Raw genomic sequence first — 17,887 nt, 5'->3', positions numbered from 1 at the left:
GAAAATAACGTAATGAATCACTCTGATTTTGGCAATACTCAATGTAGGAAAGAAAGTCTGAGTCTGTTTAAGTGACTAACACCATCAATTCAGAAAAATGATTTAGCAAATAAGAAAGTTGGAATGTGATCACTTAGATAAAACACCCTCAAAGAGAGAAATGGGACCTGAATGAGCCCCCCGTTAAATCCCAGGGGAGTCAGTCACGAACTACTCTTGTACCAGCCCCCTAGTCACTCTGTCTTTGGCCAGCAAGTATATTTTAAAATTGAAGGTAACTCAGGGGTGCCTCGGTGTCTCAGTCGGTTAAGCGTCCAACTCTGAGTTTCAGCTCTGGTCGTGACCTCATGGTTTTGTGAGTTCGAGCCCCACGTCAGGCTCTGTGCTGACAGGGTGGGGCCTGCTTGGGATTCTCTCTTTCTCTCCCTCTCTCTCTCCCCCTCCCTTTCTCATGCTGTCTCTGTCTCCCTCAAAATAAATAAGTAAATAAATAACTTAAAAAAAATTAAACTTGAAAGTAATTCAGTAAGCAACAGTTGGACAGCAACTGCATACCTGGAACGTACGAATACCTGGTGGGGATTCCAAATATGGAGGTGATGCAGGGTGTTCGCTCAGGAGCCTACAGTTAGTTACTCACGGTGTGTGTTGAGAGTGAACATCTATTTCAATCTTTAGAAAAAAAAAAACATTTTCACGCATAAAGGCTCTACTTCAGCCAGGGGGGAAGGGCAAAGCACGGATCATGGGGTTCAGAAAGCAACTCCCCAGGTAATAGGCCCTTAAGCAGAAGTCCCCGATGATACCAAAAGACAAAACATTAAATGCTTTAATTATCTCCTTGACATTGAATGGTTTCTCCAACACTTTTTCATAGCCGATTCATTTGTATATGTTCGGGAAGCCTACAAAGAAGGTAAGGAGGTGCTTTTCCTCCTAACTTAACAGAAAAGGCCTTGCAGCTCACAGCTCAAATGAGTGAGTCATGCTTACATAGCTAGGAAGTGGCAGAAAAAAGAATGTGAACTTGGATTCCATATCTCAGTCTAGGTCTTTGCCTACTATTCCATGCTAAGTTGCATACAAAGCATACGCACATACCTTATTTCGCCTTAATTTTGATCTTAAATTACCCTGTGGAGTGGAAAAGCTCCAAGGGCGATTGATTCTGATTTTCAGATGAGAAACTTGCCAAGTGGCTGTTAGTAATGGGTTGTCAGGAAATGTCTGGGTTCCTAGACTGGGGAAGCTTTCCTCTGCTCCCCTGATGGGAGTATTCGGGACAATTCATTTCCTCCTCTTCTCGGAAACCTAGCTTGACGATATTTCACAGGCTTCCCTGCCATTAGGGTATCCGTGTGACTGAATTCTGGCCAATGGAATGGGTGTGCAAGGAACATACACCTCTTGTAAGGCCTGGCCTATGAAAGTATCCCATGTACATTCCTCTAAACCTCTTTGCTCCTGGCTGACTGCAATGGCAAACAACGACAACCATGCAAGCCACGCATGGTGATAACAGAGCCTCGGACAGCTGAGGTCCCTGAATGGCTACATGGAGCAAAGTCACCTTTCCCTCCCACCTTACCATCAACTTCAAACTGCCCCGGAAACTATTTGACTAAGAAATAAAACTTTTGGGGGCACCTGGGTGGTTCGGTCAGTCAAGCGTCCGACTTCGGCCCAGGTCATGATCTCACAGTCCGTGGTTTTGAGTCCCACGTTGGGCTCTATGCTGACAGCCTGGAGTCTGTTTCAGATTCTGTGTCTCCCTCTCTCTCTCTCTGCCCCTCCCTCACTGTATCTCTCTCTTTCTCTCTCTCTGTCAAAAATAAAGAAACATTAAAAAATTAAAAAAAAAAAGAAATAAAACTTTTGTTGTGTTGAGTCATGACATGATTGGGTCAATTTGTTTAAGCAGTTAGAGGATCCTGGCTATGATACACAACCAGCCTCCCTGCCTGCCAGCTCATTTGGGGCAACAGCAGCAGCGACGTGAGTCTTGCTCTGTTTCACAGAGACTGTCAAATCCCTCCCTGTGGTGATTGTTCACTGGGCTCGTAAGTCATTGAGCCAACTGGAGGCAGTGTAGAGAAGCAGATGAGATTAACTCTGTGAACAGACCTCAGTCTGGAGTCTAGCTCCGTCATTCCTCAGCTACGCAAACTCCGGCTGGCCCCTTAGTTTCAGAGTCTTGGTTTCCTCATCTATAAAAAGGTGATGATAAACAACAGTAATGTTCTGGTGAATGTTAAGCCACGTCACAATGTAAGTGACAGGCATGGCACAGGCCCTGGCCCGTAAAGGACGTCTAGTAACCAGCAGGCATTAGCGATCTTTAGCATGTGCACCGTGGGCTTTTCTGTCACCACAACACAACCAGAATGGTGGCTGAAGGTAATACAGGCAATTGGTAATAGAAAATCAGAGACATGAGCTCTCCTTCAACTTGGCATTCCAAGGAGGAGACAGCCGCAAAGGACAGTTACTTGACAACGAAAAAGATGCAGGTAGGTGCTGCCGATGCAAACAGGGCAGATGAATCGGTGAAATGAACAGAAGCGGGTTTGTCTCCAGCACTACTGGGTTTTACTCATAATCCTAGTCCTTCCTGTCGAGTAAGATCTATTTATCAGCAGAAGGCCTTAGTCATGCAATTGTAGCAGGCTCTAGATTGGATTTTACTAATAGTCTACATAAACAAAGCAGCATGTAACTCAAGATAAGGACATTATTATGTGTCTCAAAGGCTTTAAGAGAACTCCAGAGGGTTAGTAAGAATTACATTTCCTTCTCCTTTGGTCACTGGCTTTAAAGATAGGGTCGTAATGTTTGCTCTGTGACTGCAGGCTTATTTCCCTCATTACTTTCTTTGCCCAGCAGTTTCGAAACTACTTTGGAAAGTTTCCGTTTACCATAGTGCTTCGTGAATACAAAACACAGACACATATATGGACACCACAGTGTTCTCTCTGCTTCAAATCTAATCAGCCCCTCACCAAAATAAAATGTGCCCACATACAACTACAGCCATGCAGCGCACTATTTTCAAATTTCGTGACACTCCAAATTCTCATGATTCTCTTATTTGGTATTGTGTTAAAGACGACAACCACTAAATCCAACTGTATTTAGTTACAGTGTGTGTTACCAGTTAGGTTCATACACACCGAGAGCAAGGACATTCTTCCTGGGATTATCAAACCATCAGGAGCTGCCTTTTCTGCAGGCAAAATAAAAGGGGGTGATTAGATCTGAAGGAACTCTCGAAGATTCGCTGTCCTGATCTTTACCATCTTAGCCACATCCCTTGTAGGTATTTTGGCATTTGAGCTGACACGTGGCAGGCAGACTGGAGCTGCGTTCTCTGGGGGCAACACTGACAAAATGCCCATCACCCTCATGCAGAGCCAACAGGGGCCACTGGCCAAAGACCGGTGCGTCTGCCTCTGAGCGGTCTCATTTCCATTCCATCTTCTCCAGACTCATGGCCACTGCCCTGCTTGGTGCCGTTCTGTCTTTCACACCCCTTGCAAACCTTCCCTTTTCACCAAGAGGCCAGGCCTCGAAGTCGGACTCCTCGGTGGGTGAGAGTATCTATCAAGAAATGCCTTTGTTTTAGTCCTTTAGTTCTGTCTTAGTTCCTAAGGTTAAGCTTCCATTTATGAAAAGTGCTACTAGTTTTCCATTAAGGGAGTTGTGTAAGTATCAACGGAGATCCACATACATATGTATTCTTTGTAGATAATTTAAGTAAAGTAAGTCCATTTAAAGAAAAGTATTAGGAAATTGTGTGCAAAAATCATGAAGATGCAAGCTAATGACTAAAGTTGGGAGACGTCATTTAAAAGCCACACGAGCCTCCAAATGTGACGCAGAGTTAGAGTTTCTGCTTTCCCGTAGGCACTTTGTATACACCGGGGCTTTGTTCATTAAACACAAACAAACAAACAAACAAACAAAAATAAAACATCTGCAAAGAGGAGTCGGAGAGGCCTCCGGGAGCCTCTGGTTTCTGTTTAACATGCACAATGAGCAGTTTTAGGAAGCAGTCTTTTGGAGATGAGTGTGTCCGGAAGTGTGCCCTTTCGTTTCTTTCTCAGCTGAAACACAGTGGCCGGAAAGCAAGCTGCATTTGCCCGGGCTCATGCTCCACGGTGCACCGCCTCTCATGGCACCGAGGTGGCAGCCCGTCTTCAAAGGCCTTCTGGAAGAAGTGGCAGCTGCTTTTACCAAGGACAATGTGATTTTTCTCAGTTTTATTGAATGTGGAGCAACATTTTTTTTTTTAAGGTTTGCTTCTTGCGGTTTTCTTTTCTCTCTAAAATGGCCCCCTGGATGGCATGTGCACGTACAACTCAAGCTTTGAATGAAAACTTCACGTCTACCTCCGTGTCCTCACTCAAGTTGCAGCCTCACCGCCCCCTGCCTCCTACCTCACTGTCATCAGGAAGGCATTGGGTCCACAGACAAATACACAGGAGACAAGGTGCCCGGCAGGACTCGGAGAAAGAAAAGAAAGGCTTCTGCTCTCCTTTGCCATAGTTGACAGGATGCTAAGATATAACAAAATGGTGCCATTTTGTCAACAAAAATTAATTCTGCCAGCCACCGGAAGGCTTGTAACCCAGATGCCATCTGTCAATGGTTTAGGAAACGTGTTGGAGAACCACCTCCATTTTGTCACCCGTAAAGCAGGGTTCTTTTATCCGACCCCAACATCAAAGGGATATTATAAGAAACATTTATATGATATCTTTAAAGTGCTTGTGGTTCTCAGGGCACCCGAGTGGTGCTCAGTCGGTTGAGTGTCCCATTCTTGATTTCGGCTCAGATCACCATCTCAGGGTCATGGGACTGAGCCCCGCGTCGGGCTCTGCATGGAGCATGGAGCCTGCGTGAGCTTCTCTCTCTCCCTCTGCCCCTCTCACCTGCTTGTCCGCTCTCTTTCCCTCTAAAAATAAAATAAATTTTTAAAAAGGGGCTTGTGGTTCTCGAGGGGAAAAATTGGCGTTTGGGGTGAGGCTATACAATAAAGCATCCAAAAATGAATGAAAAAACAAACAAACAAACAAACAAACACCTTTTCTCTCTAATAGTTACCTCTGCCTCGAAAACTACACGTAAGATTTCATCAGCCTGGTAGTCAAACCCCCTTAATAGCATATCATGATACTCTATGATATTTTCTCCCACTGTTCCTTTACGCCTCCACGCTATAGCCAAAACCAAACAAAAACAAAAGCAAAAAATAAAAACTAACCACAAAAAAGCAACCAAGTTTGCACTGTCCCACTACATGCTTTCTTATCTCTGTGTTTGCTTATGCTGTTCCCACTGCCTGGAACACCCTCCTTACTGCCTGCCTAGGAAGCCTTCGCTATTTTCCCATCAGCATTTCTTATACTAATCTATAGTTGTGTATCAGAACCACCTGGAAGATATGTTAAACTACTGATCGTTCAGCCCCAGCCTTAGAAATTCTGATTTCATGTGTACAGAACATAGCCTGGAACTTGGCGGATTTTAGAAGCTCCCAGGAGACTCTGGCATGTAGTGAAGCTTGAAAACCATTGCTATAGATACTTACAATCCTCTCTAGGCCTCTGCTGTTGGACAGTGAACTTCTTAAGTTTGTCTCCCTTGGTACAGATGGATGTCAGTGGGAAAAGACTCAAGCATCTGGTTCAGCATGCTGAACGGATCTGGGCCTTGGCTTGCTAAAAGGTAAGGCTACCCTGGTCTCGTTCCAGGACACCTACATTTCTGATGGATTTTCGGTCTGCTTCTATAACATTATTGTGCAGGTTATTAGAAACAGACCACCAGGAACAGGAAGGCATCACAATTCAGCCAGGCTGTGGAGGGCTTCTGCATCTAGGAAATGTATCGTGCAGGCTATTTTAGGTTCTTAATTAGACATCGAAAAAATAGCCATCTGGTGCCACCAAGTATGGACACTATAAACTTCTTCTCCAATATCCACATGAACGTAACTTGCCTCTTAATAAACCAAACGCCACCCGTGAGATGAACCGCTGTTTTCAAGATGGCGTCTTTCAGTATGGCCGGGCATAACTATTTCTTGACACACACATGGGCACAGTCTGTTCTCAAAAACAAACAGTTCAGAGTGACTTTATATGAGTAACCTTATAATTCATAGTAAAATCTAATACCTGGCCCTGAGCAGTAATCAGATTGATTTAAAGGCCTAATACACCCAGCATGGTCAAGAGTTCTCAAAATCTCTGCGAGACTCAGGTTATCTTACTGTTGCTTAAGGGGCACCGTCAGCTTTCTTCTCTGTGAGTTCTTCTTTCTGACGGTTTACATGTTTCGTTTTATACTCCACCTCTCTCATCCTCCCAGAGGCTTAAATCAGTGAGAAATGGCATGTCAGTTTCTCCTAAAATATTATTAATGACAGACCAATTTCTGCAACATCTGAACTCACATGTATATCCAAGCCCATCTTTGAGAATATTTCAAATCAGTCTTTCCACCATATTTGTTACTCTGCCTGAAGAAAAATGACAGAAATTCTAGATTTCATGGAGAAACTGCCCCGATGTAGGCTGTGGCTAACACAAATTGGCCAAACTGAATGTCAGGGAGCTGCAAGTCATTTTCCTTTCATTCATTCCCTCTAATAACTTCTTCCTACCCCATTTTCCCCTTTCCCACCTATGTCTGTTGTATTTTTTTTTTTTTAATCCACTCTTTTAGGCACTTTTGCTCTCTCTTCCTTACTCTATTCCCTGAGCTGTGAGCACAGAGCCTGGTGCAGGGCTCAAACCCACCAGCCGTGAGATCATGACCTAAGCCGAAGTCGGACGCTTAACCGACTGAGCCACCCAGGAGCCCCAATCTCATTTTTTTTAATCTCACAAGCTCAGCCTCTGCTTTTGGGGTGACCTCTCCCTATGTGTGAATCTACGAGGGATGCTGTCATCCCTTCAATCTCCTCCTTGACCCTGGCCATGCCCTGCACTGGTGGCAGTGGAAGCCACAACTCCCTCCAGAAACAGATTCCATTACATTCCAGATACAGGCTTCTGCCAAAATAAAAATATGCATGCAGATGGACAAGAACTAGAAAGGGAGGAGCCCAGAAAAACTCAAAAATATTTTTTAGCATGGTGAAATTTCAGGAGATGCTCTGTTTATTTCCTGCAGTGTTGTTATAACTTTGTTATGGCAGGGTTTTAGAGCAGAAATTTAAACTTGTAATTAAAAATATATACACTTTTTAAAAAGCTGCCTTCAAGTCCCTAAAACATCTATGAATGGTTTGGGGGAAAAGTGGGGTTGAGGGGTGGGTAATTGACAGAATGAATATCATTGTGGAGGCATTCTTAGTGCATGGACACAGGAAACGGGCCCCTTCCTTGTGTGCAGTTGACTCTATGAACTCCTGGATTTCTACGCATCCTTTTCCCTGAAGACCATCTCTTTCACTCTTGCAGGGTTCGAGCTGACGTGGTTCTCCTAACCTTCTGAAGCCCTGCATTTAGTTCCCTAGCTCTTCTGTGCTATTCCCTCCGCTTCTGGCTTCCACCCCACTTCACAGCTGTGCGGTGACATCTAACACTTCCCGGCAGCATATGCTGGCAGGAGCCGATGCCAAAGCAGTGGAGACTGAGAAATGGAGAAGACCCCATGAAGGGCTGGGCTGTGCCTCCCAGGGCCCAGCTGTCCTTCCTCCTTGGGCCCGGGGACAGGGCAGACCCAGCTGATCACACTGATACTGGTCTCATTTCTAAAATTGCCTTTTTATTTTTTTTTGAGAATTCATTGAGATAATACATATTAAATGGCCTAACACGGTAAATTTTCAATATATGTTAACTGCTGATTACACATCCATCTTCTGAGTTAGGCCTACAGGGCCAAACAATGGGTAGAAAAGTTGGGGGCAATTTTCCATCAACTTCCAGTTTAGGTAAAAAAAAAAAAAAGCACTATATCTATGACCCATGTGAAAGTCTGCTCATTCTCCCTACTCAGATAAGCCCTGGAGAGAACATAAAGGAAAGGTCTCTGTAGGATGTATTATGACACTTCATTCATTCATTCATTCACCAATATTTACTGAGCCTTGATGTATGTCAGACTATCGTACAGGTGTCTAGGATATAACACTGATAAAGCAAATTTCCTGGCCCTGTGGAACTTGAGAGTAGCAGAGGACACACACACACACACACACACACACACACACACACACACGTACACACAATATATCAGTGCTCTGGAGATAAACAAACTGGAGTGGGAATAGAGAGTGGAGGCAGGGGAATGACTGCAGACTGTAGGTGGTTGATCAGTGGAACTTCTCTAATAAGGTGACATTGAGTAGAGCCTTCCATGGGGACCTCCTAGGAGACTGTCCTTCAGTAAAACAAATGCATCTGATACATAAGAATTCTTAGTATATATGACTTTTGGACTAAGTCATTTTTATCATACCCCTTCTCTATGTGAAAAAAAAATGATTTGTGGTGATGATCATGAAATGGGACAAATATATTTATTTCATGTACAAACTAAAATATGCATTCATCAAACAAAACCCTGTACTTTGAAGTATCCGATTGTTAAAAACTAACAAACAAAAACCACAAGTGGTCACAGAGGATGAAAGAATTAGATGAGAATTAGATGAGACTCAAGATCTATTCATTTTTACAATCATCATCCTCCACTGCTAATTCCAAATCTACTAATTAAATGCAAGAATACATGATCCCACAGGGGCTGGGGGCACAAGCTGTGCCTGAAACAAGGGAAGGATACAGGATCCGTTAAGTCCCTTTTGGTAAGTGGACACCTGAGGCCGTGTGGGCCATGCGGCATATTGGGATCTCTCCAAATTAACACCCGTGCATAATTCAGCATTTATTAGATAATAATAATAATGTGCTAATTTGGAGTTTACATATATTATTTTTTTTAATGTTTATTTTGTTATTTGAGAGAGAGAGAGAGAGAGAGGACAAGCAGGGGAGGGGCAGAGAGAAAGGGGGACAGAAGATCTAAAGCAGGCTCTGCACAGACAGGAGCGAGACCGATGAGAGGCTCAAACTCACAAACCGTGATATCATGACCTGAGCCGAAGTCAGATGCTCAACCGAATGAGCCATGCAGGCGCCCCTGTAGTTTACATACATTATTAAAATTTAACAGTAACCACAGCAACATATATTTTGGGGAGGAAAGAGTATTTTAGCACTGACGTTGTTTACATGTGCTAGTGTTTGGTGATAATAAGAAGAACCACTCAGCAGGTTTACGACAGGTTTAAATCCTCTGTGCACCTGCTTATTGCCTGCCCACGGGGTGTGCTACTCCCCCTGTCCCACCCTAGACAAGCCACTGATGGGATGAGCTGAGTGTCCCCACTCTCCTCACTTCCAGATCTGGTGTGATGCCATCGAGTATTCTTCATGGGCCTTTCAGGTCCCAGAATATGACAGCTCATCCCTCAGAAGTAAAGTGATATGACAAACAAAGCTTGTTTGATGAGCATAGAAATGGAGCCACCCAACCTTCATGTTTATGAGAAAGAGCATTACCTCATTCTTGATAGCAAATAACAGATACTGACCGGATATCTATAATGTGTGAGAGGGCAAGCTAGGGGTTCATAAAGTTATGAGACACAGTCTTGGAACTTAAGACATAGCTTGGATCTACACATTCAATGCAATCCCAATCAAAATTGCACCAGCATTCTTCTCGAAGCTAGAACAAGCAATCCTAAAATTCATATGGAACCACAAAAGGCCCCGAATAGCCAAAGTAATTTTGAAGAAGAAGACCAAAGCAGGAGGCATCACAATCCCAGACTTTAGCCTCTACTACAAAGCTGTAATCATCAAGACAGCATGGTATTGGCACAAAAACAGACACATAGACCAATGGAACAGAATAGAAACCCCAGAACTAGACCCACAAACGTATGGCCAACTCATCTTTGACAAAGCAGGAAAGAACATCCAATGGAAAGAAGACAGTCTCTTTAACAAATGGTGCTGGGAGAACTGGACAGCAACATGCAGAAGGTTGAAACTAGACCACTTTCTCACACCATTCACAAAAATAAACTCAAAATGGATAAAGGACCTGAATGTGAGACAGGAAACCATCAAAACCTTAGAGGAGAAAGCAGGAAAAGACCTCTCTGACCTCAGCCGTAGCAATCTCTTACTCGACACATCCCCAAAGGCAAGGGAATTAAAAGCAAAAGTGAATTACTGGGACCTTATGAAGATAAAAAGCTTCTGCACAGCAAAGGAAACAACCAACAAAACTAAAAGGCAACCAACGGAATGGGAAAAGATATTTGCAAATGACATATCAGACAAAGGGCTAGTATCCAAAATCTATAAAGAGCTCACCAAACTCCACACCCGAAAAACAAATAACCCAGTGAAGAAATGGGCAGAAAACATGAATAGACACTTCTCTAAAGAAGACATCTGGATGGCCAACAGGCACATGAAAAGATGCTCAACGTTGCTCCTCATCAGGGAAATACAAATCAAAACCACACTCAGATATCACCTCATGCCAGTCAGAGTGGCCAAAATGAACAAATCAGGAGACTATAGATGCTGGAGAGGATGTGGAGAAACGGGAACCCTCTTGCACTGTTGGTGGGAATGCAAATTCGTGCAGCCGCTCTGGAAAGCAGTGTGGAGGTTCCTCAGAAAATTAAAAATAGACCTACCCTATGACCCATTAATAGCACTGCTAGGAATTTATCCAAGGGATACAGGAGTACTGATGCATAGGGGCACTTGTACCCTAATGTTTATAGCAGCACTCTCAACAATAGCCAAATTATGGAAAGAGCCTAAATGTCCATCAACTGATGAATGGATAAAGAAATTGTGGTTTATATACACAATGGAATACTACGTGGCAATGAGAAAAAATGAAATATGGCCTTTTGTAGCAACGTGGATGGAACTGGAAAGTGTGATGCTAAGTGAAATAAGCCATACAGAGAAAGACAGATACCATATGGTTTCACTCTTATGTGGATCCTGAGAAACTTAACAGAAACCCATGGGGGAGGGGAAGGAAAAAAAAAAAAAGAGGTTAGAGTGGAAGAGAGCCAAAGCATAAGAGACTGTTAAAAACTGAGAACAAACTGAGGGTTGATGGGGGGTGGGAGGGAGGGGAGGGTGGGTGATGGGTATTGAGGAGGGCACCTTTTGGGATGAGCACTGGGTGTTGTATGGAAACCAATTTGACAATAAATTTCATATATTAAAAAAAAAAAGACATAGCTTGGGCACAGATTATAAAAGGCAAAAGCAAACAAACAAACAACCCATAGTGCAAATAAATTCAAGAGATAGAATCTTATTAAAAAGGAGAGATTACTTTAATCAGGGGTGGTCAAGGCAAATGTCTGCATTAGTGTTTGACCCAGGTCTCAAAAGGATGCAATGGCATTGGATGAGTAAAAGGAAGAGGAGAAGAGAAAATCTTCAGTGGAGACGACCTCAGGGGTGTAGAAAATGCAGAGTGTGTTAAACAGTCAAGCAACAGTTTGGATGATGTCCAACAGGAGCATGGAGATGCACCATGAAATCTATTAGGGGAAGTAGAATGGGGCCATAGGTGGGCTTGAAAGCCGGGTTAAGGGGTTTGACTTTACTGGCAGCTGAGTGTCACCAAATGCTTTAAGCAAGGGAGTAACTAAATCAAAGCGGTATTTTAGGAAAATATGAAGTCATATGAAGGACTGGGGTAAAGGAAGGGGGTAAAGAGAAGCAAATGTGGATACAGGCATAAAGTGATAAAAAGAATTTGAAGAAGTTCTCCTTCAAATACAATGGAATGGGTGACATTAGACAAAGGATCACACATCACAAAATTAAAACTCAGAGGCTGGGCTAATTTTTAACTTGGGGAATGTGAAGTATGAGACTGGGGAAGATAGTCACACAACGGGCATCTAGTAAAATGCTCTTGTATCTGCTGACATAGTATTCTAAGCTAAAGATTCTGAGCTAGATTCCCAAAGAAACAGTACAGAAAAGTCAGAGGGACAAAGACTTCTCTTTGAATGCTAGAGTTCAACTGCTGGTTTCTCCACAAAAACCAGTAGAAGCTTTCCATCCTCAAAAATAAGTTAAAAAAAAAAAAAGAATCACTTACATGAAGGTCCAATAAAATTCTGTCTGGTGGTTGGTCCTACCTGGGACAGCTGACCTTGAGTCAGACAATAGAATATGAAACCCTGAGAATCTTTTAGAAATTAAGATCTACCTTCTATTTCTAATTCTTTTCTTGGAAACGCAAGTGGCTTCAGTTGTAAACCCTAAAACAAAGAATAAAAATGAATCCTTATAACCAAGAGATCACGACCTGAGCCAACATCAAAAGCTGGATGCTTAACCAACTGAGCCACCCAGGTGCCCCATCTCTCATTTTTAAATAACTCTTCCTACAAGAAATCTTCAGCGCTCCAAAAAAGAAAAAGGCTTCACTCTCATTGGTGAGTTGTCTCAAGGGAGAGACGCAAGTTTAAGAGAGTCTAGACAGCCAGTATATTCATCTTTATCAGCAATAATTTGCTGATTTTAAGGTCTCATCCATATTATAAATTTTGTGTTGCAACCATGCATTCTTCAAATCACTCAAATTAAAAACAGTATAATTGAACTATTTTGCATCAAATATCAAAGCCCTCGTGCTATATACATTTATTTTTTTCAGTAGATCTGAGCATTTGTGTGTGTTTCTCTTGGGAGAAAAAGACTCCACATCCTAGGAGGTGAGGGCAGGATTTGGATCTTCCGGGGAGGCGGGGGAGGAGAAAACAGACTGGATATTCAGTCTCCTTTTCTGACTCAGTTTACCAAAATCCTTGCACTTTGAGAAACAGGGCGAACATCCATTTTGAGAGCTACAGGTGAAGTGATTTTTCCCAACATTTTTCAAGATTTGGTTTCAGTTTTTTAAACCAGAGGCTTCAATTTCCACTGAAACTTAAAGAAGCCCTTTGAACTGCCTGGGGAACTGGAGGGAGAACGGGGAGGGGAAAAGGCAAGCATCCCTGCAGACTGTGTCTACAAGGTGGCAGCAAGTGAGGGGTTTTCACCGCGAAATCAACATCGTTCGCTCCTTGATTCAGTCTCTATCAGGATTATTTTCACACTTCCAAAAACACATCTTTCTAAACATCATGAATAATGGATGGAGATTTCTGAAACCCCTTCCTTTCCCTCCATAATTTAAATCAAGCTCTTTCAAAGCCAACATACTACATCTTGATTGAAGCCTGAAAAGGTTATAAATAGTAAAGGTTGAAAATTTTCCACAAAGGTAGGTAGATGAAGAAGAAAAAAAAAAAGCCTTATACCATACACGGGCAAGATGTACTCAGCAGCTCATTATCAGCACTGTTCTCCTTCATCACTATGCTGCTGTCTTGAAAGAACGCGAGGAACAAAGAAGGGCCGCCGCACCATTGTGCCTGCCTCTGAGCTGAAACCTCTGCATTTATTCGTGCCTCCCCCAAACCAGGCATATGATGCCATATCCTTTACGCCAAACTTGGCACAGGGAAGCTGTGTGTAACTTGAATTCTTAATACAGTCTCCCTCTGATGCTGGCCATTGTTTGCTGCATGCTCTGTGCCCTCTAGAGGACTGAAGCTTACACCTGTAAACTGGTTGCTGGCTACCAATTTCCAAGCAGGAACTGTTTTCCTCTGTTTCAAATTCCTCTAGGTTTCATGTGAAACTCGTGCCGGGGAAGTATATCAGGAGTGAAATCGTGTGTCACAAACACCCAATCTCTACAGAAAATGCTGTACGAATGTGAAAAGGATATTTCAGGCGGAGGCACTGAGAAGGGGTGGTTCATGGATGAGGTTGGGAATTCTTCATAATACCAAGCGTCATCTGCGTAATGTGATTTAATTTCCAAAGGACTCTCAGAAACCCGAACCATCTGACCTTCAGAATAGCCCTGTGACGCTGTCCCATCTCTCAGGGAGTTTCCGGTAACTTCCATACAATAAATAATGTGCTGAGTAACCGGTGTGTGTTACAGGTGTTGTTGGTACACCCACTGGAGTCAAGGACTCTGCTCCCACGGAGCTCCGGGCTGGGAGGGAGAGACAGATAATAAACGGCAAACACAAATGAATCATCGAGATAACTTAAGACAGTGAGAGACGCCATGAAGAAAATCCATTGGGGCAGTATGTCAGAGATGGGGAGGCTGTTCTTGAGGGTGACACTCAAACTGAGAACGGCAAGGGGTAAGTGGCAAGCAAAGGGTGATCTGAGGGAGGGGCATGTCAAACAGAAGGAAGGGCGCGTTCAGCAACTTTGGTTTTGAGAGGCTGGGGGGAAGGAGAGAGAGGACCGGAGGGGTTCGAACTCATGAACCCTGAGATCACCACCTGAGCTGAAGTTGACCCCAGCGCCCCACGTTCAGCCACTCTGAAGCAGGGACCTGCTTGGCATATCCTACAAACCGTAAGAAGGCCAGCGTGACTGATGGGGGCTTTGGAGAGAATGGGAAAAGAGATGGGCTGGAAAGGTGGGGAAAGGGCCTTCCTCCTTGGAAGTACAAGACCATGCGTAAAGAAATAAGATGGAGGAGGAGGAGGAGACGGGGTTCATATTTGTCGAGTGTTTACTGTGGGCCAGACTTGGAGCCAAGTTCAGCCATAAGTGGTGGGGCTGGGACCCAAACCAGATTCTCTGACTCCAAATCCTGTGTGTCTCGTGCTATGCCATGCTGCCCGGCTCACACCCTGCCATCCGGAAGGCCAGCTTTGGTTCACCCAGGTGGAAGCGGGAAAGAGAAGGAAAAATGATATTCTGAATCCCACACAGGAGCCTTTTTACCTGCTGGCCTATGTCGTGAGCGTTTGCTTATGAGGGACATACTTTCAGCCTGAATTTTAAAAGTTGCAATTATCTCTAAGTGCGAAGCAACATCGTCTTCGTTTCCTATCTTTGGTGGCCTCTGGTCTAAAGAATCAGCTGACTGTCTCTACACTCTGAGGCAAATTCAAGCACTGAAGATAGAATATAGTTATCAGATGAAACTAAAAAGGTGACGGGAAAAGAAGTAAAGCATATTTAATGCCTCTAGGAAGTGAATCCAAATGGCTCTGGGTTGGCGTTGCGGGAAGAATGCAGCACAAGTTCCTTCTCTAAGCAAGTTTGAATACTCTCTCTGACACTGCTTTTACATGAGCTCAAATTGCTTTAGAAACCTGTCATATCGAATTAGCAAAAGAAGATAGTAATTCAGAGGGGTGCCAATGTGGCATTATTGAAAATTGCTGGCTGGAAGGCTTCCTGCAGCATTATTTGGGGACAATAACTCACTTTCATCACCATGTATCAGTACAAGCAAATGATGGGCTTTCTGTGGCTCTTGGATTAAACTTTTTCAAAAGTCCACCACACAGATGAAAATGCCCAGACATCTGCATTTAGCAACGAGAGAACGAGGACACAAGAACACATCCGAGTGTTGGCTCCATTCTGGTCAACTGGCATGAACCAAAACCAGAAACACAGACCCGTGGTAGCCCAACAGAACAGTCAGGCTTCAGAAGACGCTTGACCTTGACGTCAAACTCAAAGGCTGGGAGAACTGGGAATAAGCAGTACAGACGTGTAAAATAAAATACTCTTCCTTGTAATCTTAACGATGGGCCATCTCTTCAGAGAAACCTTCCACGACCATCCTATCTCACCCTGCCTCATCACTCTCCACCATGTTACCCTCAGAATTTTCTTTTTCTTTACAAGACAAAACAATTTCTGGAATCGCCCAATTAGTTTTCATTACTTGCCCGGCTATTCTATCCCTCCCATCCCAGAACATAACCTCCCTGAGAAGGAGAATTTTAACCACCCTCCACCAGCCCCTAGGAACAATGCCTGGAGCACAGTGGGTACTCAATAAATCCTAACTGAAAGACTTCTGACTTCACAAAAATCTCATTAGACAAGAGCAGAGGCTATTCTGTGTGCAAGAGTATTGTTTCATCAGCTGTTAACAGTGAAGCCTATGCAAGCTAGAATCTAGGCACTCATCATGAACTGTCTGCTGACCGGAGACTCATTCTATGTCTAACAGTCAGTTGCCAGAGGGAATCTTAGGTGTGCAAGAGCAGCAGGGCAATTTGGGTTCTCCTCACCAAAGTAAGCATGCCCCTGAGTAAGCTCAAAGAAAAGGTTACCCAACTCCTCAACACCTGCTTCCTGATCTACACGATGAAAATCTCACATTATCTCAGACTTCTCTACCTCAAAAAGTCTAATATTTTTCCGCGCCTTTTTCTTTTGCCAAATTTCGAGGTCTCGGCCTTCAGAAAGGGTGGGAGAATTGCACGATGGACGCTATAGACGGAGCGACTGTTAGATATTCTGTCACATTTGCTTTCCCTCTTCTTGTACATGTGAGTACGCATGTGTGAATGTGGGCACGTGCATCTGCGTGTATGCACACGCGTGCGTGCTATGTGGTACACGTAGCTACGTACATGTATGTATGGGCATTAGGTGAACATGTGAGTGTACGTGTATATTTGGCTTGAATTGAGAGTTTGTGGCAGACATTGATGTACTTCATCCCTGAATACTTCATCAGGAATCTCATTAGACCAAGAACAGTCGCCTCTACTACAGTTATCACACTCAGAAAATGTAAAATTTATAACTCTACGGTTCCCTAATAAGCAGTTGGTTTTCACAACCCTTAAACATCCCCAAATATCCTTGATAACTTATTTTCGACCCAGGGTCCAATCACGTATCACACATTATATTTAGTTGTGATCTTTCTTGAGTCTCCTTTAATCTAGAATGGTTCCCCAGCCATGTTTGTTTGTTTCTTTTTGGCCCTGTATGACACTGACATTTTTGTAGTGTCCTGGGCCAGCTTCTTAGGGAATTTCCTTCCATTTTTTTTTTTAATTTTTTTTTTCAACGTTTATTTATTTTGGGGACAGAGAGAGACAGAGCATGAACGGGGGAGGGGCAGAGAGAGAGGGAGACACAGAACCGGAAACAGGCTCCAGGCTCTGAGCCATCAGCCCAGAGCCTGACGTGGGGCTCGAACTCACGGACCGCGAGATCGTGACCTGAGCTGAAGTCGGACGCTTAACCGACTGCGCCACACAGGCGCCCTAGAATTTCCTTCCATTTTAATTGACCTGATTGTTTCCTCTAATTATATCTAGGGTGAAGTCTATCATTCTAAGTACCTGACATGACCAATGTAAAGTAGATATGAAATACCTCTGGTTCCCAAAAGAAATTTTTAGGCTGAAATAGCGAATCAGTGAAGGATAAGAACACTTCTGACATAGGCATCAGGTCTTGCCTGAGAAACAAGTCTCCTCAATTTGTTAAAATCCTCCTCAACGCAATCAGGTTAGTGCTTCCCACACATTAGTCACTCACATATGATCTTCAAGAATTTTGTTACACCCAAGTTCTACTTACATTAGCATTGATGCAATCATTTATTTTAATTCAACTTATTGAAACTGTTATCCTAAGAAATAATATCCATAACAACGGTTCTGCTGGGCTTGCTCTATTTTTCTAACACCTATCCGGTATACAAAAATACCGAAAACAAATCTGTGCACGTCTAAAACCATCTCCCATAACACAGTGGGGTTCTGGGGGAAACACTGAGTACAGTAGGGTCGCCCTGCTGTGGGCACACACGTGCGCGTGTGTGTGTAGACCGAGTTGGCATAAAAGGCCTTCTCAAGAACTAAGGAAACAAGAAGGTGCCCAGGTTGTCAGGCCAAGTCAGGGACAACATCTAAACAAATGACAAGGCCTGCATTTCCTGAGAGGCACAGCTGCTATCTCCA

General features: G+C 43.6%; 1 protein-coding gene across 4 annotated transcripts in view; it reads right to left on the bottom strand.

Moving 5' to 3' along the window:
- The window catches only part of LRRC3B (leucine rich repeat containing 3B), a 93,874-nt gene that overhangs the window by 54,861 nt on the left and 21,126 nt on the right, over positions 1-17,887 (bottom strand). Inside the window, exon 2 of one of the 4 annotated variants that reach the window (XM_045436351.1) lies at positions 3,184-3,223. The exons of the other annotated variants lie outside the window; for them this stretch is intronic. The gene's annotated coding sequence lies outside the window, so the exon portion shown is untranslated. The remainder of the gene's footprint in view (positions 1-3,183; positions 3,224-17,887) is intronic. 4 annotated transcript variants of the gene reach the window in all.

Source organism: Leopardus geoffroyi, chromosome C2, assembly GCF_018350155.1.
Source record: "Leopardus geoffroyi isolate Oge1 chromosome C2, O.geoffroyi_Oge1_pat1.0, whole genome shotgun sequence".
Taxonomy (NCBI): Eukaryota; Metazoa; Chordata; class Mammalia; order Carnivora; family Felidae; genus Leopardus; species Leopardus geoffroyi.
This window is presented reverse-complemented; position numbering and strand designations above follow the sequence as displayed.